This window comes from Patagioenas fasciata, chromosome 7 (assembly GCF_037038585.1).
Source record: "Patagioenas fasciata isolate bPatFas1 chromosome 7, bPatFas1.hap1, whole genome shotgun sequence".
Classification (NCBI taxonomy): Eukaryota; Metazoa; Chordata; class Aves; order Columbiformes; family Columbidae; genus Patagioenas; species Patagioenas fasciata.
The window spans coordinates 3,078,146-3,104,541 of NC_092526.1; the positions used below are offsets into that span (position 1 = coordinate 3,078,146).

Here is a 26,396-nt window from a genome sequence, read left to right on the forward strand (position 1 = left end):
TAAGAAGCAGCCATTGACTACCTATTGTTTTTTGCTGCTGTCTCTGCAGTTGACCGTGGGCAACTTGGCCACCTAAGCTACAGAACATCACCTCCCGAAAAACTAGCCCGTATTCCACATCGGCAAACAGAACGTAAAATCTCAACGTCACACATCCCTGTGACTTGTGTTCTACAATTATCTGCCACACCACACGTATTTGGTGGTATTTCCACATTTACCACAGGTAAACATACAAAAAACCAATCTGTAAACCATGAGGTTCTATTTTGTTTCTATCTGACTTCCATTTTTATTCTGTTCTATCCTATTGGTTTGATATTTAGTTAATCAAAGAAACTCAAACAAGGTTTTCTGTTTTGTCCCCTCCAGGCCATGGTTTCGGACCTGAGGAGGTCCACGTCAGACACCTGAATCGGAAACGCCTTTAAATTGGGATTCCATGGTGCTGGCCCCAAAATCGCTGCCTGGGTTTTTTTGAAGGCAAGTTGACTTACCCACATCTCATTGAATTCAAGAAAAAACAAAATATGCTCCCTAAATTCTGAGGGCTGTTCAATTCTGAAGCTACTCAATCTAAATAGGATCCTGCTTCAGTTTCCCATAATAAGTTCCCACATCACTTTTATATCTGCCCAATTAAAAATGTGTAGAAAGCTGAACGCTTTCAAACCAGAAGAAGAAAAAAAGTTGATTTTAATCATTAGCTTTATCATTTGCGCTAAGTGAAACTACAAAAATATCTAAGTGTTTGGGCTCTTCACTCAATTCATTCAAATCTTCTATTATATATTTGCACCTGTTATAGTTCGGTTTCTTAAATCAGAAAAAGGTTCCATTGCAGAATTCAACAAGAGTGAATATAAACTCATAGAAGTTCAGTATATTCATATTTTCCTTTTTGATTTAACACAACAGTATTCCCTAAAATGAAAATATCCTATGGTAACAGAGACATCTTAGGCAAAGTCTTGAATGGTCTGTTCCGGAAACAAGTTTGGGAGCTGAAAAAGGCCAAGTTTTATATTCCACCTGTGATAACAATTCCTTCTCACCTTTAAACATGATCACCACTGCACGGGGTGGGATTCAGCTTCAATTTAAGCATCCAACACACAAAGACCAGTCAAACACCGCATGGAGCAGCAACTGGAGGCCAGGCAGGAGACAGACACTAAAAATCACAGCCTGCTTCCAGTCAGGCACTGCATCCATCTTTCAGTCTGCATCCCATTGCCAATGTGACAACAAAGTTGAAAAGAAAAGCTAACATTTTGTATGTGGATGTTAGAAATTCAAAGTGGTTTTCAATCTTCTTAAACATAACATCAAAATATGTCTAAATGGTCATTTACCTGTATATTCTCAAAACCAAAGATGTCCGGGCAGGTCAGTCACTTCTAGGGCTCCATCATGTTTGTGTTAATATCGCTTTACATAGATTTTAGCAGAGACTCGGTTCTCCATTTAATCCTTAACTCCTAATCATCTGCTAGACAAGATGTATACAAACCATCTATATAAACCATATGGTGCTGTGCAAAGGCGGAGCCGAACTGAATGAAACGCAAGCCCTTGCCTTTTCTGAGCACATCTGTTGCTGCGGCTCCTGACGGGACGGCACCAAAAGGGCTCCCGCCCGGGCAGGACAGACGGCAGGACAGACGGCAGGACGCAGTTTGCACATGTTGCGCCCGGCTGTAATTAGCACATTCAGAGCCCGCCCGGCACACAGTTTTGGGGAAGCCAGCTGGGTTTTTGGTCTCTTTCCTTCTCCCAGTTCTTCCCAGTTTACCTTAACACACGAGACAGGGACCACCGCACGCTGCCATATAGACAGTTTTATTATTTGCAAAGTTATCCAGAACTGGAGGAGAAATATGAGCTGTTCTTCCATTAAACTCCCCCCACAAACCCCCAAACAAACCACTTCTCTAATTACATAATCAAACAGGGAATTTTTACCGTGACATTTGCAGTATTCACAATGATGAACTTCTGCAATACACCCGGAATATGACAGAAAATCATTACGCGAGTTCAGAAGTGATAAGCTTCTACCCTTTTTGGCACATTTTAGTTTTGATAGCAGCCAATTTTTGCCTCATTATATATGGGAAAAGTAAAGATATCATGAAAAGGCCACTTAAAAGCAAAACAAAATAAAGGAATGCAAATTTATATCGGAGTTACACAACTGCCAAGAATGCTCAGAGCCTACTAATCTGTTTATTACTTGTATGCTCTCCTCTTTGCCTCAACAGCGTGTATGCAACACTGAAAACTTCAAAAAGTGTATTTTAAAAGCTGACTTTGAATACTGTGAGCATGAGTCAGACATAATTTACATGGCTGAAATTTCACTAAATAACTTCAAAATTATCCCACCACAAACCTTGTCAGGAATACTTATTTTCAGCTTCTCCGTGCATTCAGTTCCTGCAATGCTGAGCCCTCTATCCCAACAGGAATACATTTAGTGCTCTGTGAAGGGTGAGGCGAGGCTGCCATCAGTCATGGGGACGGCACAGATGCAGGAGGGGGATCAATACAACAGCACAGGGGTGACAGCGCTGAGAATACAGCTCAGCCTGCGGAGCCCCGGACCTTTCAGCACACGCCATATGCTCCCCTGGCATCCCAACACGTCTTTAACAACCACACAACCTTTTCCCACACAGATTTGGTTTAGCCAGACTGCTCGAACACACCTCTTTTTTCTCAATGAGCCACACAAACATGAGCGAGCGGTCACAGGGCCCTGGTGGCTGCTCATCACGCACTGAGGAAAAGGGCTGAAAGCTCAAAAAAACCAGCTCTTCCTTCTGGAAGATCCAGTCGAGTTGTGGGTTGGAGCAATGCGGAGGAGAACGTTCAGAAGGAATTTGCGTCTTTACCTCTTGCAATCATAAAAGGTCACAAAAAAGCTGTTTGCAGCCTGACAAACACACTGCAGTGGCCTTCCAGGAGAGTCAAAGAACTTCCACGTCTCCAAAGGATGACTCAAGGCTCTGCTATTCCCAGGAAACTCATGGGGATGCAATAGGATCTGTTACCCTCTAGTGAGGCACAAACAACGTACGTTCAGATGGCACTCTTAATAAGTTATTCTTGTGCTAAGGTAAGCATGTGTAACACTTGTAGAGAAGAGGACACCCCAATAAGAAAAGATATTTGTAAAGGATGCGTTGACTCTGAAGACCTGAAGAAAGAGTAGAAAACTTTTTCTGCTTTTAAAGAACAGATGTGTTTTATTATCTACCATCAGGTAACAATTAGTGCTCTCAAAGGCCGATAGCCAAACCTGCAGCGATTAAAGTTCTTCATCTGATGACCATTCAATCCTCCCACAAACTCAAAGTCCGTTAAAAAAAATGAGCAACGCCAAAGAAGTCAAACAACACGCATCTGGGTTGGGTTTGAGTGGTTTTGGGCAACGTGCATTGACCAACCTACATTTCTGTACTGTTGATTTCATATTTTTGTCTTTTTAGCTGAGCTGTACTTGTTTTGTGTACAATCTTACTTTTGCTCAGCGAAGGCCAATACTTAAAATATGTTTAAATAAAATCCAGCAGTCTAATTCAGTATTCTAAGTACCAAAACAGCAGTATTCATTAAAGCATTACTTTCCAGAGATGTTAAATAATCTTACTTTGAGAGTAATTTTTTTTTCAAACTACGTTGATATCCGATATTATTTAGACAGCAGTGACAACCATGCAGAACATACTCTGCTTTGAAAGTATTTTCCTTAGATTTAAATCCTATTCATTAAAAAAAGCTTCCTGAATTGTCCTTCCTTACTCAGTTCACAGCATAAAACTGTTGAAGAGCAGCAAAAGTTAGCCTTAGGATTTTTGCCGTTAATTCCCCTCATTAATATAGTGATGTGCATAATTATGGTGGATGTACTTGCCCAACATCTTCATTTCAAGTGGTGTTGAGTCCACGTTTAAGGAATGGCAACAAACAGTCACTTTTATCAGACCAACTCATGTTTTCCCTTTTCGCTCTGACAAGGTGGTTTTCACAAGCTACATTCGCCATTTCATCCATGAACAAAATGTACAATAAATCCCCAAAACAACATGGGCATAATCATGCTGCCTCCTAAATCCATTGCAAAATTCACACTAATTAATCGATAAGTGATGTCCTCTTCACCATACACAGAAAGCACTAACAGAGGAGTAAGAATCTCTTACATGATGTAGTTGGAAATGTCTATCTGAGCCACGTGCTCATATTCTTGCCACTTCATCTTCAAGTTCTAATTAACTCATAGCTTACACAGGGAGTAGCCTGGTTGTACTCCCTGTCCATACCGGTATTAAAGTAACAACAGGGATGTTAAGAGAGCTCAGAACATTTGCCTCCTCTCTTCAGGATTTTGTTTCTCATCCTTCCCACGCAGCCAGCATTCATTCCTCCACACATGCACCTAATCCCTGAGTGAAAAATACGTATGAGAATTTCTCAAATACCTTTTTAAACTGATGTATTTATAAACAGTTGTTACATACGCACCCCCCCCCCCAAAAAAAAGAGTTTAATTGCTGAAAAAAATGAAAGATGGGCGATAAATCCTGCTCTTCAAAGATTAAAGGAGATACAAATAACAGCAAGAGGACACACTTAGCATAGTACCTTCCAAAATCTCTTTTATTAGACTATAATTCAGGCCAGAAATAACAACATAATCTAGTGTTCGGAGATTACAGTGGGAACAGACTTCTAATCCCAACTCTGACACTGACTTGAGCAAGTTATTTAATCTCTTTCAGCTGCCACTTGTCAAATGACATATTTTTTCTCTTTGACTCTTAAATCACCATAGGGACGCATAAATAGATCTGGCTTTGACATCATTAAAAAAAAAATCTATAAAAGATAAACAAATCAGGTGCTCTGAAGGTATCATAAAATAAAATAATTACAGTAAAGGATAACAACCTAAGCATATCAGGATGCGACTGGAAGAAAATCCATAAACCAGACTTCAATCACTGCCGTTATCTTGGATTTGTGTTTAAAAAAACACGAAGTGAGCACATTTGGCTCTCGCAGCTAACACTAGCAACAAACCTTTATCTATATTTTTGCAGGTAACAAAGAGAAACCCATTATAAATGATGAAAAACATGGAAGTTGCTTCTCATTTCAGCCCAGAACACAAAAGATTTAAAGAGTTAAGCACAAGAAATACTTACAAGCAAGGTATTATGCTCAACGCTAACAACTAATATGGTATCTATTCCAGTCTGGAACTGGAACAAGCTCCCCAGAGAAGTGGCTGTAGCTTCAAAATGCTCAAGAAGTTTGGGTAACACTCTTATTGGTTTAACTTTTGGGTTTCCCGTGTGGAGTCAGGAGTTGGACTCAACCCTTCCAGCTCGGGTATTCCACAATTATAGCATCTGTCTTAAAAGCATGAGCAAAATCATGAAATCTAGAAAGGACAGGTATGAATCGCAGAGGAAGTGAAGCTGCTAATCCTACTCACAGAATTCCCAAACAGTATGAAATGGAGATGTGTGTCTGAATTTCCACGCTGCTTGCAGTGCCTTGAAGAAAAACAAAAGCCAAATCCCGACAAAACTGTTATAATAGAATCTTTTTTCCTGCGGTAGCTTTTCCATTCAGCAAGGTCTGAAGCAGAAGCAACGATTCTGTTTGTATTCCTGGAAACTCTACATTGCATTGGCTCGTGTTCTAAAGGTTATCTTTAAAACCAGAAGTGTTCAAAATTGATATTTCCAGGCTAATATGCGCTCCTTTGTGGATGGGGCCGATGCTCACGACAAAGCCCCCTGTTTGAAACAAAGGGAATGAGCAAGTACTGGTTTTGAGGTTCTACTCACTTGCCTCTGCTTCCCTCCCCCCATTTTTTGCCTTTGCAGGTAAAAGGCAGCCCTAGCACCCCAATATAATTCGGCCAATTTTAACATTAGCACTGTTTTGTATGATTTCTGTCATATAAAGCACCATTTGCATAATGTTTAATTAAACACGTGACTACAGAAAAGAACTCAGATTTCTTTATTTCAATACCCTACAAAATTATTCCTCTACTGGCACATCTAGATAATTTATGAAAACTTACAGTCGATTTATTCCATGTGACACTGGTAAACAAATTAATGTAGAATATAATTGCCTTTGTCTCTTGAGCTCAGAATTGCCTTTTAGCGATATTTATCTGAAATTATGATCTACAAAAGAAAATAAATTGTAATTGAGCTTCTAAAATTGATCATATTTAGAAGTTGACAACTGTCACGATTATTAAGCTGGATTTTCCTTCCCCGGGAAGCAGCACATGATCAAGCATTGCTGCAAAGGAGGCTGCTTTGTGCTGTCTCATGTTTCCTGCAGCATTGTACTTGCAAACAATTCTCTACATTTATTTATTTCTTTATTGCATTTGTAGAAACTACTCTTCTTTCTCCCTCCCAGAGCATACAAGAAACCCTTTTTTAAGTAACCTTCTTCCTACCACAATACAAAATAATCAGATCTTTGTAACACCTGATCCATAATTAACAATGAAAACCAAACAAAACAACTAAAGTTAAGAAAAAAATCCTCAATCATTATTATATAATGCATACTGCCTCGGCAGTGTTAGTACATATCATTTAAAAAACCCTAAATACAAATAGTACTGTACAAAACTAACAATAACCCAGCTGGCTCACATTATCTAAAACAAAGTTTGGATCGTGGTTAGTTGAAAAATGATGACGACATGAGCTATGCATTCCTCAAAGACCTATATATTTGCAAAATTCCTATATGTTTAAAAGATATCTTACAGCTATACCAAATTACACACACAAAAACACCCCTATACAGGTAGAAAACACCTCTGCTCAGACTCTTCTTCTGTGAAGTAGCTCTAGCAGAAAAAATTAAATAATAATAATAATAAAAAAATCTATTTGTATATTTTAAACTGAAGATACAAATAAGAAATGAATGCCCAAGCAGGACAGAGTTACATTTCAGGTTATGATTTCTACCTGCAGGTCTTACCTTCCTATTTGCTTATCTTGAGATTTACAGCAATAGAAATGCATCTGAACCTGGAAGGGAAAGTTTATTTTTTTTAAGGAAAAAAAAAGTGCAGAGTGGAGGATGGGAAAGGAAGCAGGCAAAAAGAAGGAGGTCTGCATATTTGCCACTGAAAATGCACGTACTTCAGTAAAACTTAGTTATTTTTGCCTAGAGATGATTTTTTTTCTGTTTTAGGACATAATTACCATAGCCTAGAATTACTGTGGATCATCCACGTGGGCACGAGAAGCTCATTCTTAAGCTTGGCACTTGCCCCCAGAGCCGGCAGAGAGTCCATGCAGGGACATCACGATCCTGACCGTGTAGAACAGGACAGCTCAGGCTTTTGGACATTTACCTACGCTAAGGTAATGGCATCATTGACATCTTTTAATTAGATATGACTGTATGCATCCACACTAATTTTCCAGTTCCCTAAAACCAAGAAGGTGCTATTTCTACTTGCTAAACTCAGGAAGAATCACAGTGATCAATTCCTAGTGTTCTCAGACAAAGCAACAAAAAGCCTTTTCCTCTAACGCTCCGGATTCACGTTCATTCTCCCTTCCCTGGGCTGAGCTGTGGCAGGAGAAGCGGGAGGACTGGCTGGGCAGAGGAAATCCAACTTCAGGTGTGCCCACAGTAACACAGGGTGGAACTGCAGACAGACACACATGACCTAGTTTTAATCTCACTCGCTCGGGTACAAACAGCAACGAAAAGGCAGCAGCAAAAGCGCCCGGGAGAGCGGCTGGAGCGTGTTGGAGCCTGTTCTGCTGCAGGTTTTTTGTACCCGAGCAGCTTTTTGTACCCAAGCTAGTTCGAATACGCCTAAATATGCTGCAGTCACACCTCCCAAGCCCACAACTGAATACCTGTTGATGGCTCTTCTCCCATTAACCAGGTGATTCTTAAAGAAATGGAGCTTAAGCCCTTTCCTTAAACTATTAGTACAATGTTAAAGGTTCTGCCAAAGCCTCCAGAGCTCTATGTACCTGGGGTCTCTCTCTCAGGTTACAACGACAGCCAGAAGAAATTTCCCATGGGCCAAATCTGAGATTCCAGTTGTGTGACAGATCAACAGGGAACTGCCACAATAACAAACCCACAATACTAGGGGAACCAGCCTGTGCTCAAGTAAATGCTTCAGAATAAAGCCAGCACCTACTCTTGTCCACATGGATTGAAGTACTCCCAGCAGCAGCTCACAAGAGTCAGGACACTGTTCCAGTTACAACAGCTGTATTCATTCAGGCATTCTGAAAAGACAGCTCCAGGTAAATAAGTGATCCAGAGGAATTTTTGTAAGGTAATCAATAGAACCCAGACGGGGGATCAATGAGGATTACTTCATTAACACATCTGAACTTTTCCTCCAGAAGGAAAATAAACAAACTACCAAACAGTAAAATCCCTCTAACCTTATTCCTTATACAGACAAGAGAAACCTGCTCAGATACACCTCGTTTCAATGGAAGTTGTATTTCCAAGAAGTCCAGATTCCATCATTCCTCCAGCAGTATAAGTTTCCAGCTCAAGCAGGGACCACAGCACAAACCCAAGTAACTACTTAGAGTTTTTTCATTGGAAGTATGGCTGTGGTTAAGAATCGGACACGCCAAGCAATAAAAAGCAGTTGCCAGACCTTCAGTTTCAGAAAGATTCTGGCACAACACTTAGTCAGGTTTACAAAATCATCTTCAAGATGCACTTGCAATGTTTCTTTCCAAATTGTTGGGTTTTTATGACTGACACAGAAAGCAAAGTCTTCTTTACCTATGAATTTACGGCCATCACAAGTCAGAACCCAATTCATCCTCTGTCAGGAACATCAAAAACTTCCAATACGTAGGAGAACTCCAAACAGTCTTGCAGGGTCTCTTTAAGAGAATAACACAAATATGTAACCTGGACAATAAATACTGGCACAGGCTGGACAACTTCCATCCTGCTGCCTCTGTAGTTTGCAGTTCACGTTCTAATCTACACTCAGACACTTGTTCTCCTCTGCATTTTCCTAGAACAAGCAACCGGAATTTTCTAACACTCATAATCTCCACACAACCATTTTGCTGTATCTGAGATGTACCACCATCAGTAGTAATTTTTTAAACTGTGGGTGGATACCCAGCCATCATTTTGGACATGCATCTTTACTTAAGAAAACATTCCCGCAATGTTTCGTTTGCAGTAAAAGGGTTTGTTTTTAAGAGGAAAAATTCCAAACGGAGATAACCTACTTAAATTCCAGAAAAACTTCCTGCACTGTACAGAAAAAGCAATCTGTAAATATCCACACATAAAATAAGAAAACACGATACTATCGCTCATCTCCTCCATGACCAGGACAATACAGACGCTCTCCAATGTGATGATTAAAGCCCAGGAGATGTTTTGGGTGCCGATGGTTGGAGAAAGGCCACTTCCCAGAGGACACATAGAGGACAATCAACTACTAAACCCGAGTTTAGCAAGCAAGGTTTCATTCTGAACTTATTGCTAATGAAGCAGGCTCTAAAGACAGACAGTGCAGAAAAAGCACTAATTATTTATGAGTATGGATACTATGACTTCTGCAGAACACAATTGTACCATGAACTATTCCTAAACGATACCTTGAAATGCTAGACAGACAATTCCGCCACATCCACTTTCTCTTCTTCCCAGTGTCCAGAAACAGCTACAAAAATTCAAAAGCTTTTAGAACAAGATTTCTGGTTTTTGTGAGGGAAGGAAGAGGATAAGCATTATTTCCCCAAAATTCTGTTTACGGATGAAGCTTAATTTATACAGCGGAGTGGTATGTTGATCTCTGCTTTTGTACACTAAGGTTTAACGTAACATTTTCCATCAATTTTTGAACAACTTGTGAGAAAAACACACAAACCCAAGTCACAGTTAACTCTTAACTGACAGATTCACCACTTTATCACTTTACTTCTGTATTTACTATACTGCACGTTACATTATGGAGCGAAGCAGCCGCAGAAGATAACACACCAAGAGCAGAGGCCATGCGTTCCAAATACTGTCACAGTTTGCTGCAGCAACAACAGCCACGCGTCGGGAGCTCCCTTGCAAGCAATCGCTCACCTTGGCAGCAAGAGTCAGCTCAAATGTCTGCAACGGCGAGTAGCAAACAGTCACCCCACTTGAGTTAACCCCTGTAAGTCAAAACTGGAGCTCACAGTAGTTTGATTGGCAGCTGATGAATTTTTGCTAATTAATGGAAATTGCGCTAACTTGATACATCGCTTGTGGTTGAATTCCCATTTAGAATATGCCAATAGTTTTCCTCACAGACATGTTTTGTCCCAGACGTTGTATCATCAATTAGTAAAACAAAAGCATGTACAAACATGTGGTTTGGATTAATGATTTTTGCATAAATAGGGGATGTGTGCAATTTGATACATTAAAGTATTTCTACAATGGCCAAGGTGTTCCAGCTTTCTTATCTGCTCATTACTCCCTTAATCTTCTACTGGTGAAAACCAGCACTACTTAAATAAACCTTTTCACCATTTTGCATGATCTGTATGAATCAGCCGAACTCCAGTTGTCTATTCTACAGTCAACCATTGAGAATAAAATGCCCAAGAGCTATTAAGAGTAAAGATGAGCCTATGACTTTGAGAAAACCACCAGAAATACACGTTTCATAGAATCACAGAATAGTTTGGATTGGAAGGGACCTTCAAAGGTCATTCAGTCCAACCCCTGCCATGAGCAGGGACGTCTTCACCCAGCTCAGGTTGCTCAGAGCCTTGAATTTGTTTCCTTAAAACACAACCACAGGTACAGGCTGATCATAGCGCCGTACAACACCGAAAATGTGCTCAGAAACCGAGGAGCCTCTTCTGTGGGGAAGTGACAAGTCCAGATACTCCTCCTCTTCCAGTCTCTAGTACAGGGAGTTTGAAAAGCTCCTCCTGGATTTCTAAATATAGCTCTCATGATCAGATTCTGCGTGAGAGGTTTGTGAGCAGGAGCAGTATGATTTCAGACTGGAACGGCAAAAACAAAACCCAGAACAAGTCACAGTACTCCTCCGAGTCCTCTTTAAGGTCACCACCCGTGGGGACAACCCCAGAATCCGAGTCAGTGAGCCGAGAGAACAGCCAGAAGAGAAGCAGCCAGCCCTACAAGTAAGTGGTAGCTGTAATCTTTATTATGGTGGAGTAAAACAGGGGTAGTGACTTCAGTTTTGAAACTACAATGTTACAGTTATGAGGGGTAAGTAACAAGTTGGACGTCCTTAATTACAAAGGTATTAGGAACACTGTTTTCCTCTCTGTAGCAACTAAGATAGACCCAAGGCAGGGCAAATAACACATATGTAACTATCGATGAAAACTGGTTGATTTTAGGGAGTTTGCATTTATTAAAAAACCCTAGAAAACAACAACAAATCCCACCAAAAAACCCCATCAAACCCAAACTAGATTTACAAGTCTAGCAAGTATTACTGCATATTTCTGTACACTTCCACGCTCCTTGTAACCCTACCACACTGGTAACTCAATAGTGCTATATAGTTATTAGCATCAGAGAAGCGTCTCGGTTGGTCTGGATGCATCCAGTGGCTGAATTAAGCAAAGAAGGACCCTGAAGCCACGTGTGGTTGGTCCTCACCGGGCTGGGGAGCTTCAGCAGGAGACTGACTTTGCTGGCAAACCTCCGAGGCCTAATTCAGCATCCCACTAACCTTACTTGGGCTCATTTTTGTCACGTCCAGCGAAATTCCTGAGTAGTTTACGAACCCTTTGTAATGCCCAATAAACAGTTCAATCATTAACAGCATTAACAACCTGTGTATCACACAACAAATCATTTATGGCCCTCCTTTTCATCTTCCCTCGCTGGTTGTGGCTTTTCACCTTTTCTGCTTCTGTTGGTGTCTTTGTTCAGTTGAATTCTTTGTTCATTTATTCCTTCTGGTGGGGGTGGGGAAGAATCAGAGTATTTTTCAGTTAGGAGATAAAAACAAACCTTTTGTTCTGCTCAGATTGATATTTTACAAATTTGGTATGCTCTCCCTTCCGTATTTATTCTGGCTTTATAATCTAAAATGGTCAGAGGACAAATGGTCCTTTACAAGGTGCTCCCAAACCCCCGTAGCAAAAATTTAAGGTATCACTTACTTAAAAATAGAAACTAAGGTCTAAATTGGTGGATTATATCATTGATCTGGGCCCTTTTATCTGAGCTAGAAAAACCGGAGAATAAATAAATCTAGTGGAAGCCCCAGTGCAGAAAAAGTCGCTGTTCTAGACTCCTTGTAGGATTTCTCCAAGGGCACAATTTTACATCCATTTTTGGTTTACTACGCTATTCTAATTACAAACGTATCAGTGGACAAGAAGCTGGAATACTTTCCTGTGTACTTTTTTAAGTTTAAAGCTTCGTCGTATTTTGGCTTTTTGGAAAACATGATGTTATTTTATATTACATAAGAAGAAACCAGGAAACGGCACCCAAACTTCTCATGTCATTATTAAAAGGTCTAAGGGTTTGTAATACCAGTGGATAAAAACAAAATAAACCATGGCTAGACAAGAGAACAGCACATTCTCCCTATCGCTACACTGGGTTTTCTCCTTCTAGATCATCACACATGTCAAAGACACAAACCTAAAGCAGTTTCCTTGTTCACCTGGACCTACGCCGTACTTGGAGAGCTGTACCCCCTGAAATGTGCCTTTGTACAGCAGCATCTTCTGTGCACTTCACATTAAAACAATTCGGCATCTGCTTTTGGTGATGCAGAGCACAGCATGACACAGCAACACACATCACACTGGCTTAACAGCATCAAATGGCAGGTTTTTATCTTGAAGAATGAAATGCACAGCAGCCCGTAACTGTCAGGTCTGTAACTAAAGCCTGGCCCCACCAGAACCCTGTGGTAGTCATGTAAATGTAAAGTAGGCAAAAATCTGAAACAACACTGGAATGTTCCTCTTCGAAACCATATTGTTCAGGAAGCCTGGGCCTACCATGGCCAGCTGTGTGAACTTGTTTGCCAATGCAACCTTGTTGCATCTGTTACTGGAAGAGAGTTACTATGGCTTAACCAAGACCTGTGTAACCAAACAGTGATCTTCACAAGTTCATCAACAGATATGAAAGTGATTAACCCAGGGAAGACCACCCCCTTCAAAACCAGCTACCGCTCAAGATACATTTGGTTTATTCAACTGCTCAATAAAGTGCATATTGAATGTCACATATTTAATGAGCATCTCTACAACTGCAGAAATGACAAGTTCTTAAAACACAAGGTCTGATTCCCAAACTATCGCAGCCTGGATCATATCCACCTGCTTTCAGGCTGCTGCAATATTTCTCATTTCCCTGGGCAGACAAAGGGTAAGTGGCATACTCTCGGAAAAGTTCCATGTATGACTGGCTTTCTTTACAGCAGCACTCAGGTATTCGTATCCGTATGATTTCATCTCATTTCAACTGCCTTGCATCAGAAGCCAGCTACAGAAGCTACAGTAGCTGCTTCACAAAGTTCTCAAACCTGCTGTACTAACTCAACTCCGAGAGGATCCAGTGCCACCTACAAGTGAGAAGGGGCTGCTGGAAAGCTGGCTGTAACTCTCACCAAGATCTCTGTAACCTGCTGAAAACACAGTTCAGCCCCAAGAACTTGCAGCCCATCCCACAGCAGCAGTATCGGGGTTTGGCATGAGCTGGAAAAAGGCAGAAGTGAAGAACATAATTGAATCAGCTGTACCTTGGCTTAAAATAGGTGACGGCAAACACTTGTGCAAGAGGGCTTAAGGACGACAAACAACCTTTCGCGGTGTGGTAATTCACAGGCTGGCTACAGCAGTTACAACTTCAGAAAGCCAGCAACAATAAAGTGCAACTCCAAGCCACAGCTGTACACATCTGGGTTACAGACAGCACTGCTAAGTTTATTGAGCTGTGCAAGCAGGCTCCATACGTGTTTGTATGTACGTCTACGCATAGGCAGGTTCTGTAACATTAATATGCCCTGATACAGACCTCCTAACTTGAGATGGTCAGTATCAGCCGAGCACTTTGCTGGGGCAATCCCATGCCCCTAAAATAACACGCGATTTTCTGTGAGAATGGCATCTGACTAAAGGATCATGCTCACGATACGTGCAAGCCTAACACAAGTCTCAACTGGCAAGGACAAGACAGATCTTCCAGTCTTGACAGCTTCAGTACAGCTCACCTGGCTCCACCTGCTCCGCTCCTCCACACGTACACACCCCACACTCTCCAGTGTACGTTCCTGAAGCATTAGCAACTCACAGGGCTGGGAGGACAGCTAATATATATATATACATATATATTTTAAATGCTGATGTCTTTTTGACAAATTCACTGCTGGAGACCAAATAAAATCCAGCTGAGAAATCTCAGTGGGGTGCAGAGAGAAGACCGGTGCCATAGGTGGAGGGAGACACTTGCCTAAACACACAGCTCACCTGCCAGAGGGAACTGAGCTGACAGATTATGACATGAACCCTCTGGCCAAATGACCCTTCACTAATTCTATCAATACTGCCCAGGCCCTCAAGAGAGGGGCCAGTTCTCCGGAAAACGTACACGAATGTGGACAGCAGGAGAGGGAGGAAAAACACTCCCCAAAAGCAAACACGCGTTGTCAAGGGTTAAATTTGTCCACTTCATCTGTTGCCTTGCTATCATTTCTCCTTAATGATAAATTCACTTAAAAAATAGCTAAAAGCCTATTAAAATGTCTATTTCAAGATGTTAACATCCACTTTTTAATCTGCGTGCTCAAAACTCTCTCACAGCATAGCTCAAGGATTCCAGAGTCAGAAGACATCTAAAGCCAAACCAGTTTTGAACCAGACTAATATCTCAAATTTCCTTCGCGCTGGTAGCTCAGTGTTCCCTTCACATCCTGTCCTTCGTTACCTACTGTTGGCTGAAGATAATCTCTTCCAGGCTTCTCAGGAACCTCTGTGAGCACACTCAACTACTTCCTTTTCTCCTTGAAAATATTTAATAACCTCCAACTTTGTTCTGTGCCCTACTTGCAGTCTATAGTTTTCTTCCTTCTTGTATCAAATCTGCTAAAATAAAATTTTATAGAGTGTCAACGCAACAAAAGAAAAACTATAAAGGTCGTTCTGACAGCTCCCTTTCTCAAAAAACGTAATCAAAAAAGAAAGAAAAGAAAAACCCCTTTGCCCTTGAAAAGATGAATTGAATTGCCTTAGGTATTCTATAGCTGTGTTTATGAAGAAGTTTTTTTGGGCACTAAACACACAAGTCTCCACAGAAATGGAGAAAGTGTTTTGCCCAAGTCATAAACTTCTTTTGCCATTGCACAGAGAAAAATAAGCTCCACTCCACCTCTCGGGGAGGTACAAACCCCATCCACCTCAAAGGGAAGCAAAGCCTTGAGATAACACCTTCAAATGAAGTAGCCTCAAAAAAAGGCACGGACGTACACACACAAGCATACACTATTCAAATTTAGGAGAGCAATTATCATCTCTATGGAAATACAGTGGTACATCCAGACAGGATTTTAAAGTTTTCTTACCCCAAACCATGTTATTAATACTTAATATTGTAATGGTACATAATACTCAAAGAAATTTTAAAAATACTGTATGTATGATTCTTCCTTTTCTATGTAGAAAAGGCATTCTACTTTAAAATTAAGTAAAAGTAATAGTAAAAGTCACATAGAGCTCCCAGATTATAAATTAAAATGAGGCCAGTAGTCTTAAAGACTTCACTTGTCCATGTATTTACCACTTAATATTTCATACCCTACAGTTACAGAAATTATTGTCCAAAACAATTAAGTTTGACTGTAAAATTTCCTAACAGTGAGAAAACAACCTGATAAGAAATATTGTCAGAGATGAATCCAGTTGCTGAGCATGTGTTTGTATTTCATGCAGAACAGGCATTTTCCCTTTGTTAGATTCCCCTCCAACCTTTCTGAAGTCAAAGAGCCAACTGCTGTGGGTAGTACTCTGTAAAATCTGAACAGAAAACCAAATCCTCTCAAATCTGGTTTTCTAAGTTAAGGCAAATATTTATTAACATATTTTTCAGGAAATGCTGAATCATGGGGAGAATGCATAAGTAACTCATCGCTAGTTTGCAAAGAATTTTTATTTCAGCTGATTGAACAAATCCCCTTTTCTGGTTTTTGGCAGAACTGTATTAGAATATTTATTTAAAACAACATTGTACAGCTGTTGCAGCTTAGAGAAAAACACACATTTACATATTTGGGGACAGGTTTGTGGGGTTTTTTTGTTGTTGTTTTGTTCTGAACAGGAAGAAAGTAATCAAAAAATTAAGTTAATTTCTTGTAAGTGCAAAGACACTCCCTTGCAGAAAAGCTAAGAACATAGAATAATATCAGCAATTTGAATTTAAGCTATCCAATAGAAATTAAATTTAGAAATCAAGTTTCTCTCATTATAAGAAGTCTCTTCTACTGTTCATCCTAAATTACCACTTTTCTTTTTTTATTCGTTATTGAACTATGCAAAATCATCCCCCTGTATTAGGGCCAAAATAATTTTCACAGAAGTCATTGAAAAAGAGAAATCCCTCATTATTACTATTCTTCTATATTACAGCAATACCAGAGCTCAAATGACAAATATGCATAAGCGGCACATCAAATAATTTAGTCAGTCACTGAATTCAAAGGGATCAGAGAATAATTTTAAAAATGCAGACTGTTGAATGCTTACAAAATCAACACATCTGGTTCCTACTTCTGCTCAGGTTCCTCAAGAAATGCTGTTCCTATTTCTGTTGAAATACTTAATCACTCAAAATACACAAAACCCATGTTATTTAAGAGCTACTCCTTTCCTCACTAAGGTATACTGAATTTATTTCCTATGGCACAAGCCGTACTTCAGGCCATTATCTCAAACAAGAAAATGTTAAACCATATTAAAGCTCCTGTTCAATGAAAAAAAAACCCAAACCAAACAACTTTTCTGGCTGTATTCAATGGAAAAATGTTTGTCCCTGTACATGTAAGTCTAGAAATATTTATCCAAAGAGGATAATGCAAGAAATTTAGAAAACTATTTTCATCTTTCTATTAATAGTAAACCACAGGCTTCTGCTTTTGTGGAATAAATTCATAGCCTTAAAACTCCGAAGATAAGAGTTAAAACAAAGAAGTTAAATTCTGTACCAGAATGCATTTGCTCAAGTGTAAAGCTAACAAATGCTAACATTTTTGGCAACACTTCCGCATTTCTGAATCATTAGGTAGTCAAACTATTTTTTGATTTTGCTTGCATGATGTTGGATTAGAATAATCCATATAAATCAGTGGTTTTCCCTCGCTAGGAGTACTCTATTTACTTCTGGTCATCCGATGTCAAAAGGATGCTTAAAAAAATAGGGAGGTTCAGAAATAAATAACAAAAATGACTTGCATCTACAGCCGTGGATTAGAATTGTTTACTCAGGAGACGAGTAAGAAAGAATATAGTCAAAGTAAACAAAATAATGGCGAGGCAGAGAAGGCATGCTGAGCATTTCAGCCACCCTTTTCAGAATATAACCATGGGATGTTTTTCCTGAAGAAAACTTCAAAGCGTAGGTCTCTGTCAAACGAGCTACGGAACCAGCAGCAATTGCTTTCCTCCTACCAAGACGAGGAGTTCGCAGCCACGAGAGAGGACTGAAGTGCGACAAAGAAGAAAAAGCTGAGCTCAAGTCATGTATTTAGTTGCCTAGAGACTTCACTTGTGGAAACCTAAACATCCAGGCCAAAGTCCTCAAAGATATCTCTGGACTTCTCTTCTGCTGATACCAGTTATCATTTGGAAACTGCGGGGCTTGGTGTCCAAATACGCCAGATGATCCAAACCGTAACAACTTTAAGCTCTTCCAAGTCTAGGCAGCAACAGCAACAACACAAGGAAATTATTCATATGCCTGATAGTAGTCGAATGCCTATCTATTTCCCTTTTCAAATCCCGCTATTGTAGGTGAAGACTGCGATTGAGCAACACTTTCTAGTTGATACTGTGTGTGAAAACACAAGCCATGGGGCTTCATACTTGTGTCTTTGGTAAGGTTAACAAGATTTTTTTCCATAATTGTCACCATCACATCCGTTACCAAATCTCCTTCCCTCTGCCATGGCAAATACTTCATGCACAAGCACATGCCCCTGCCCACCAACCTCTCCCCAAAGTCTGCTCCTTCCTAACGTCTCGCACTCGCTTCCTTCCTACTCCCGCACCACAAGGCCCCTACGGAAGCTTTCAGTTATAATTCTCTGTATTCTTACAGGGAGCAGAACACTGGCTTCCCTTCAAATAAACGTACCTCACATTGAATACCACAGTACATCACAGGAGGACTTATCCACCGGCAGCACCTTGCAGCTCCAGGGAACTCGCCTCTCCGGTGAAGCAGGCTTCACCATCTTGTGTTTGCCCAAAAATACAAGTGTTTCTACCTAGTGATGCGTTCTCTGAAGTTTCAAGCTTATTTGTGGCATTTCAAACTCACTGTGCTGCTGACACACAGAAAAACGCCAAGCTGAGCATCAAACATGACTTGCAGACCAACTAACTGTTAGTAAGTTCTTAGGTATTTCTGTTAGGGCGAAATAAACTATGTGAGTGAAGCAAAAGTGAACAACACGAGAGTCTATGCAAATTGAGGATGGAACAATTACGGACTACATTGGACAGAAATTTAAAAAGTACTAATTATTTGCAAATTTTTGATAAATATACAAATTAATATAACCTAATCCCAAATTACCAGCTCTCTGTGGAGACCTCCAAGACACACGCTAACAGGCTTTTTCAGGCCCTACGCTAGGATATTAAATAGAAGTCTCTATAAAGAGCTTGCTTTCAAGGCAACAATAACTGGAAATCCTTTGCGATATCTTCAATTTAAGGCTCACCAGTCGTCAGTAATAAGTTTACATTCACTGATATTATAATGAAGATTTTAATATATTGCTCATGAATTTTGACTACTATCTACCAAAACAGCAACTAAAAACTATCTCATTTTCTCTATAATAGAAGCTCAGAAATGTTCTAGACATATAGACACTATAATTCCGGTGTGCACAGGTATTATAATTATTTGCAATCATTAGCCGAAGATGAATATTAACACTTTTTTACTCCTTTTTTAAATGTAATTATATTAAAAACCAGATCAACGTACTCCCAGTAGTTCTACTATGGGATGGGTCTCAGGTTGGTGTATCAAACCTACAACTTCAAAAAACACCAAAACTGAATAGAGTTGAAATTATTTTTATTCAGCATAGATCAGTATTTGGAGAAAGTCGATTAACTGGTTTTAAAATAAGAAAAAATGCAAACAACTGGTCTACAAAGTTTATAAATTCATTCTCTAACTAAACTACAGAATAACCATCAAAGCAATAACTGTAAGACAAACAATGTAGTTCCTACACACAGGAATACCTTTACCGGCAAAAAGTATGTATAACTTTGTTTTACATTTTAAAAAAGGCTTAAAAATGATTATCTTCTAATTTGCTGTTTATTTTTTCATTGCAGGGCTATGCTCATTACGTTCTACCTCACCATGTGCCTGCAGATTCTTAGCAGGACTCTTACAGCTGATAATGACTTGAGTTGCAAAAAATGATTGAGACTGATTTAGAACTGAAGTTTTTCAGAACCGAAGCTCAGCAAAAAGCCCAGCAAAACCCACAAGCACAGGAAGAAAGCGAGATATGTGAGGGGATCCACCAGGAATCCACATACCAGCTGATTAAGAAGCTTTTGGGGTCATTACATGGCTAGAACTGCTCATTCCCCAATACCTCTGTGAAGTTAGAACTCGGACAAAGAATTCAGGTTTAGGGCTTAATCTGGCACCCAAGGAAGTTAATAAATACTTTAGCACTGACACCGGCAAAAACAGAATAGACCCTTTATTATTTTCCTCAGTGTCAACATTTCATATATAGATTTTTAATAACAAAATATGAAGAGCCCAAATATTTTACTAATATAAAAAAACCCCTAAAATCACCTTACATGGCAATATTATAATAGCCCAAATTACATGCCTAACATAAATGTATTTCTCAGAGAACAACTCGGCCGAAGTACGATATAACAAAGATGTTATGAGAGTAGCGCAACTTTCAGAAAAAACATCAACACTACCACAGTGAGCCCTGCAACTTTATAGCTAGTACGCTCGGCACAGATGGACAAGTCATTTTTAGAAATGAATCATGCCGCAAATGATTTTACTAATTTTAAAACAGAGGTGAGGAACCAATAGCCTACAGGCCAGATATGGTTTGCTGCTTCAGTTCAGATGGCCCACAGACACATACGTGCATTATTACTTAATAACACCAAAGCAGACCTGAAGGAAAACCATGCGCGTTTTAAAAGGCTCCAACAATTCACACATTTTTAAATTCGTAATCCTTAAACCCAAACATCAGCCTGAAGTTTAAAGTATTACATGAAATCTATTTTATTATAGTTAGCATTTTTTTTAAATGCACAAATTCTTGAGTTATTGTCCACTAAATAAAGCACATTCTTGCTACCCTGAGCAGGTGGGACTTCACAGCCCTCAATATTTAATTTATCTAATAGAAAAGTCAGTGGTACTTTGAGTGTGGACAACAGCCCGTACAATGGCTGTGGTAGAACAGTTTTGATACCTGCTCCAATATAGAGGAACACGCTCTACAGCCCTTATTTAGGACAAAACTTCCACTGAAATCAATGACTGGTTTGCCTTGAAAAGCTACAGTCCCAAATATAGATCTCAGTCTTTCATAGACGGCTTCTACCACGTGCAACACATTTCTGAATCCAAACGTGCGTGCAGGATTCTAAATACAAAAAGAACAACAAGTGAAAAATAACTTCTTGAGAGAGAAATCACAGGCCACCGCTCCACTTTCATCCTTTCTGCAATTATTTGCAGCTGCCATGAACATATTGATATTTAGTAAACTGAAGGCTGCAGCTTTAATTGAAGTTTGACTGCTCTGAAGAGCGAGCTGCCCGGCTCTAATACCATCAGCAGAACAGAGAGGAGAAGCATAAACAAACCTTTTAACTAGATTACAGTTCCTACAACGGCCAAGAAACCCTTCGGCAACAACTCCTGTGCGACAAAATGCTAAAGGAGGAAAAAAAAAATACGTTTTGAAAGAGTATTTTTAAGAGCCTAACCTTTCCTAAGGTAGTATGAATGAGAGTCTGCTGAGGAAAATGACTTCAAGTTTTCAAAGGGGACTATCCTTGAGAAACACGGGCTGATCCTTCAAGAAAAAGAAAATCAAAAGCCAGAAAACTATAAAACAAACGGTTTCAAAACACAGCAGTGTCTTCCAAAGGCGGTTTCTCTTAAGACTTCAAAATGCATCACGAAAAGTTACTGAACTCTGAAGTACCACCAGATCTTATCGTATTGTACATTTCAAGTTGCCACACTCAAGAGCCACACGACGAGAACACGTTGCCTCACTGATTTACACCATCACGTCTGCCTCTTAAATCTGATCCTTCTCATTATTTGCTTTAGCCAAGCTTCTTCCCCAAAAAGATTATGAGGGGACAACTTATCCCCCTCCTGCCCCCACATCCATAAAAGACTAAAGACAGTTCTATTCTTAAATATATAAATTATATATGTTTATCTTGCTACAGGTTTCTGACTACTTTGTTTCTTTAACCAACAAGATGTCATTTGTCCACTTTTGCAGTGTTTTCTTACAAAACCGGAAGATACTACAATTCTTCCTCTCATCCAGGAGTTGGATGAGAGGATCCAGCAAAAACATTTTTGTGCTTGTTTTCTACATACATATAAAAGAAATAAAATTCACCTCTTTAAGTTGACAGTACGCTTATATAAAAAACCAAAATAGATGCCTAAGTCTTCATTGCATCAGTCTTATATATAAATATATATACATATTTAAAATATATAGAAATTAAAAGTAGATTAGGTACAAACACAGTCAAGATACAAAGTCATTGCGAGCTGCTTGTTATTGTCAATGCTACAGCTTGAGTCCTACCAAAACACATCAAATTTGTACTCATTCTAGTGGCACTAATCATATATATCCATTTATATACACATCCACATGTGTATAAATATATGTACATGGGCATACATATAGGTATATGAAAATATACACGAGGTATACAGATAAACACTAAAGGATGAAGACAAACCCAAGCGTTTTACACATTTTTATAAGGAGTTTAGTTTGTCACAAGAGATAAGCCTGAATAATGTGTTGGCAATGATCTACAAGAGTTTAAAAATAAAGGCTAAAATTGGCAAACTGGAAATATAATTTACATGCTTTTTGAAACATTAGGCAGTATGAATGGAAAAGCTGGACTATCCGTATTTCTGAGCTGTAGGCCTAACTTCTTCTGGCCGACTTTTCCTTTTCTACTAACTTAGACTGCGTTTGTTTCCTCTAGCAGCAGGGTACAAGGCAACATTATTGCAAGCCTCTCTTTATCTAAATGTTGAGAATATCACCATTTGATCCAACAGGATTTGTTGAGCAAACAATTGACAACTGTTCTGGTTCCCTCACTTGAGAATTTTTCCTATCGAGGCCACGCTACTGACGCTGCAAACCACGGGGCCTAATATTTAAGATGCTATTTACATTTCAGGTTACTCCTCCTTCAGTAAGTCACCAAAAAAATTTGGAATTAATGTCGCTGAAAATGTAGACTAATCAAAAATTATGAGAATATGTATATTGTATCAATCCTGGCCTTCAATCTTCCCTCATATAGGAAGAATGCAACTAACATATTGCTTCTATAGGTCTTAGTTACCAGATACTGTGACAAGATTATAATTTTCAAAATACTATTCGCTTATTTTAAAATATTTCCTATGGAAGATATGAAGAATTTAACAAGAGTCATGAGATGCTTTATTCTTTATTTGATAAAGTTATTAGAAACCTCAAAAAGAATTTCAGACTTTTTACCATTTCATTTTTTAAGTAAATTTAAAGCTCCTGAAACAGAGGATTTCAGAAATAAAAATTCCCAAAGAATGAAGTGCCAAGTGTCTCCTGTGCATCTCCAGCTCTGTGTGTTGCTCTCTACAATGTTCCTCAGCTCCAACCCAACGAACTGACGCTCAAACAACTCTCCAGCATTTGTCCCTATGTCACTCCCATGGGAAGGCCAGGAGGGAATGGAGATTTTTGTGATGGCAACACCTGTCGAGCTGCAGATCAACTGAGACATCACCTCATTTCACAAAGGTCTATGAATAGCCAGCTCGTGGTAATGACTGATTCCTGCTGCCATGTGCCAGATCAAAACAACAACTTGGAGGTAAAAGGCTTGAAATACAGATCTTTGGAGCCACACAGTTGCTTTAATTTTACGTACTCTTTCAAAGTATCTATTTTTTTTACACTTCTTTTATATACTGTTTGTATATGAACATGCATTTGTGTATGTAGCTAAACATATAAAGTTTATGAATACATATGCATATAAGTTTGTAGCCTAAGCAATTTTAACAAATTTTACCTCCATTTAAAACCAGTACGAAGTCAGAACTCCCTTCTAGATTTACAAAAAAAACCAGGTGTTGCTATAAGAAAGAACTTGAAATTTGAAGAGAGGAAAAGGGTCAGCGCTTCTTAATTTCTTAACTGATGCTTTTTATGAGCATTCCCCCTTGGTTTAACTCGACTTACATAGCTTGCAGGATGCTTTAATTTTTATCTGGCTCCAATGCTCTTCCAAAATTGTATTCCTAATACAGGCCTTGGTTCCTGTGCAGGCCTATTTGGAGCTGATTGAGCAGTACTATCCCACTTAATAGATCCAAAAACAATTACAAATAAAAGCCAGTGAAAGCCTGTGGTTTCAAACATTCAAATAACTCTTAAAAAGAATAAGCAGGTCCTTAACGATATAAGAGCATTCAAAAATGTATCCTGTATCTTTTTCGTGTAGAAATCAACATCAACGGTACCTTTGATACTTCCATTGGGAACAAACAAACTAATACAGGGTCCTTAAAAAACAGCCAAACAAAACCAAGGCCACAAACAACTGAACAAGCCCAAAAGAAGAAACAGAACCCCCCACTTTTGAAAAGTTTTAACAGTATTTTTGAAAAGGAAGCTCAGACACTTTCAAAATTTGTGTCCTGAGCCATTAATAGATGAGATTCCTCTCTCGCAAGCTGCTTTGTGCATGTGGTCTCTTAAGCCCATAGAACGACACGCTGACATTAGTGGGGCTCCAGATGGGCACGGGGGGCCACCCACCTGGTCCACTGCTTTCCAGAAAAAACAACCAGGACAAGCACTTGCTGCTGATTCAGAAACTAATTTTGTCGTTATGGACTGTGTTCGAGTTACTGATCTTTCATATACAATGAATCGCCACGAATACAAGTAGGAAAAAAACAATCTACTGACAAACCAAATTAAACAAACCAGCTGAAAACCAAGGTATCCCATTTTTGAGTGGACTGTTACTTATGCCAAGACCTTCAGTACTTTTCAACAAGAAGACTGATCCCTCCACAGCCAAAGAAAAGTTAAATTATTGAAAGTATTGCATCATAACTATTCTCTTCAAACATCTGCTTACCTAGTCTAAATAGAAACTAACCCATTCATCTACAAAGAAAGGTAAGACAGCAAACTCCAAGGAAGGGCTGTTAAAGACAAGCATAAGTCTGGCCCAAACTGCATCCTTATGTCTAGAACAGCCCAGGTTTTGCCATAGGTTCCTTGCTAATTCAAAACAATCTCTCTGACTTAGTGCCTGGGAAGCCACTAATGTGGAATACAGGAAAATAATTATTATTTTTGGCCCAAAAGAAAAATAATTGGAAAAAGCAAAGTTTTCCTAAATGAAATTAACAATTGTAAATACCCATTCATAATAGTAGCAAAAAGAGCTTTAAAGACCCGAACAGATCACAACTGTACTGCCCTTCAGTTATAGCCGTTGATAACACACAATCCTCTCTGACACAAGTTGAGAGATTCAATTCTTTCAGTTCTTAGAAGGTTGTTGTGACAGCAGCCAGAAGCCCCAAATTAGCGCTGGACCCCTTGGTGCTCAGCGCTGCAGGATTTGCCTCCAACACAACCTGGAACTCCAGCCCCACCAGTGGCTCCTCAGGATGGACCTTCCCTCCCCAATCCCCCCAAATCAGCGACTGTCCTTCCAGCACAGGCGCTGGAGGCCTATGGAAATGAAGGTTTTACTACTTAATTGTATCTCTAGGATTTAAAGTAAGAGAAGATTCTGAATTATTCTGTCCAGCTTTAGCATTCTGTTAGAGTATTTTACCAAGCAACCAGACTAAATCAAAACACAGCTATTTTTAACACTAAAACACAAAGAAATTAAAGTGTTAAATCCCTGTAATAAATAATACATCTCATCAGCTGTAGGCCATGAAAGTTGCAGGCGGATCTGCAGCTCTACATACGTTGGGAGCATAATCCTGAAGCAGCTATAGGTTTACATGTACAGATGCAAGTAGATCAATGGTATCTCAGGTTGAGAAAAGAAGCAATGTCATGAAAGAAATAAAAAATAAAAAAAGAAAACAGTGTTCTTTTTTCCTGGTCAGTCTTTTGCTGTCCAACTCTTGCCTGTAGTAAACTAACTCAAATGACATTTAAAAAACTGAGTTTTTATACACATAGCTGCCGATTTTGAAGAAGATTATCGCTGTTGAATTTTTTCATGTGTTTAAAACCAAAGTCATCTTGTTTGCACAAGCTAACAGAAAACTAACAGCAAACTACTATAAAGAACTACAGTCATGGCTGCTACCTTCAATTCCTCTTCACAGTACCATTAAGTATCAGTCCAACTACATTTTTCTTTCATTCCTTCCATGCCACCAAGTTATGGCTTTCTCAGACTCCAGTGTGATCGCAAAACTGGTGCTTTGCACAAGACATGAGTGTACAAATTAGAAATGGGAGACACCAAAGCATTTCAGGAAGGCTCTTTCTTGCGGGGCTGAGACGACACACGCTCTCTGCCGACCACCGTTTAACCGCGATGCCCCACTGAAATACATACTCATGGCCTACTCCATGGTTCGGCACGCTCCACAGTAATTCATAAACTAAGCACTCAAACCGCCTTTTTAAAATTATCGAGCACATAATTAAGCTCCAGAAATAAGCAGACAACAGCAATTTCAATAGAAACATCCTACTTATGTAGAGGACTCTCATTTCAACTTGGCATTAATGCCCAAACTCTTACTTCTGGATTCTTACAAATCTCTAGAAGGCTTGGTCC

General features: G+C 39.4%; 1 protein-coding gene across 8 annotated transcripts in view; it reads right to left on the reverse strand.

Moving 5' to 3' along the window:
- Positions 1-26,396, reverse strand: part of MBD5 (methyl-CpG binding domain protein 5) — a 125,053-nt gene that overhangs the window by 97,340 nt on the left and 1,317 nt on the right. The gene's annotated exons all lie outside the window — the stretch shown is intronic.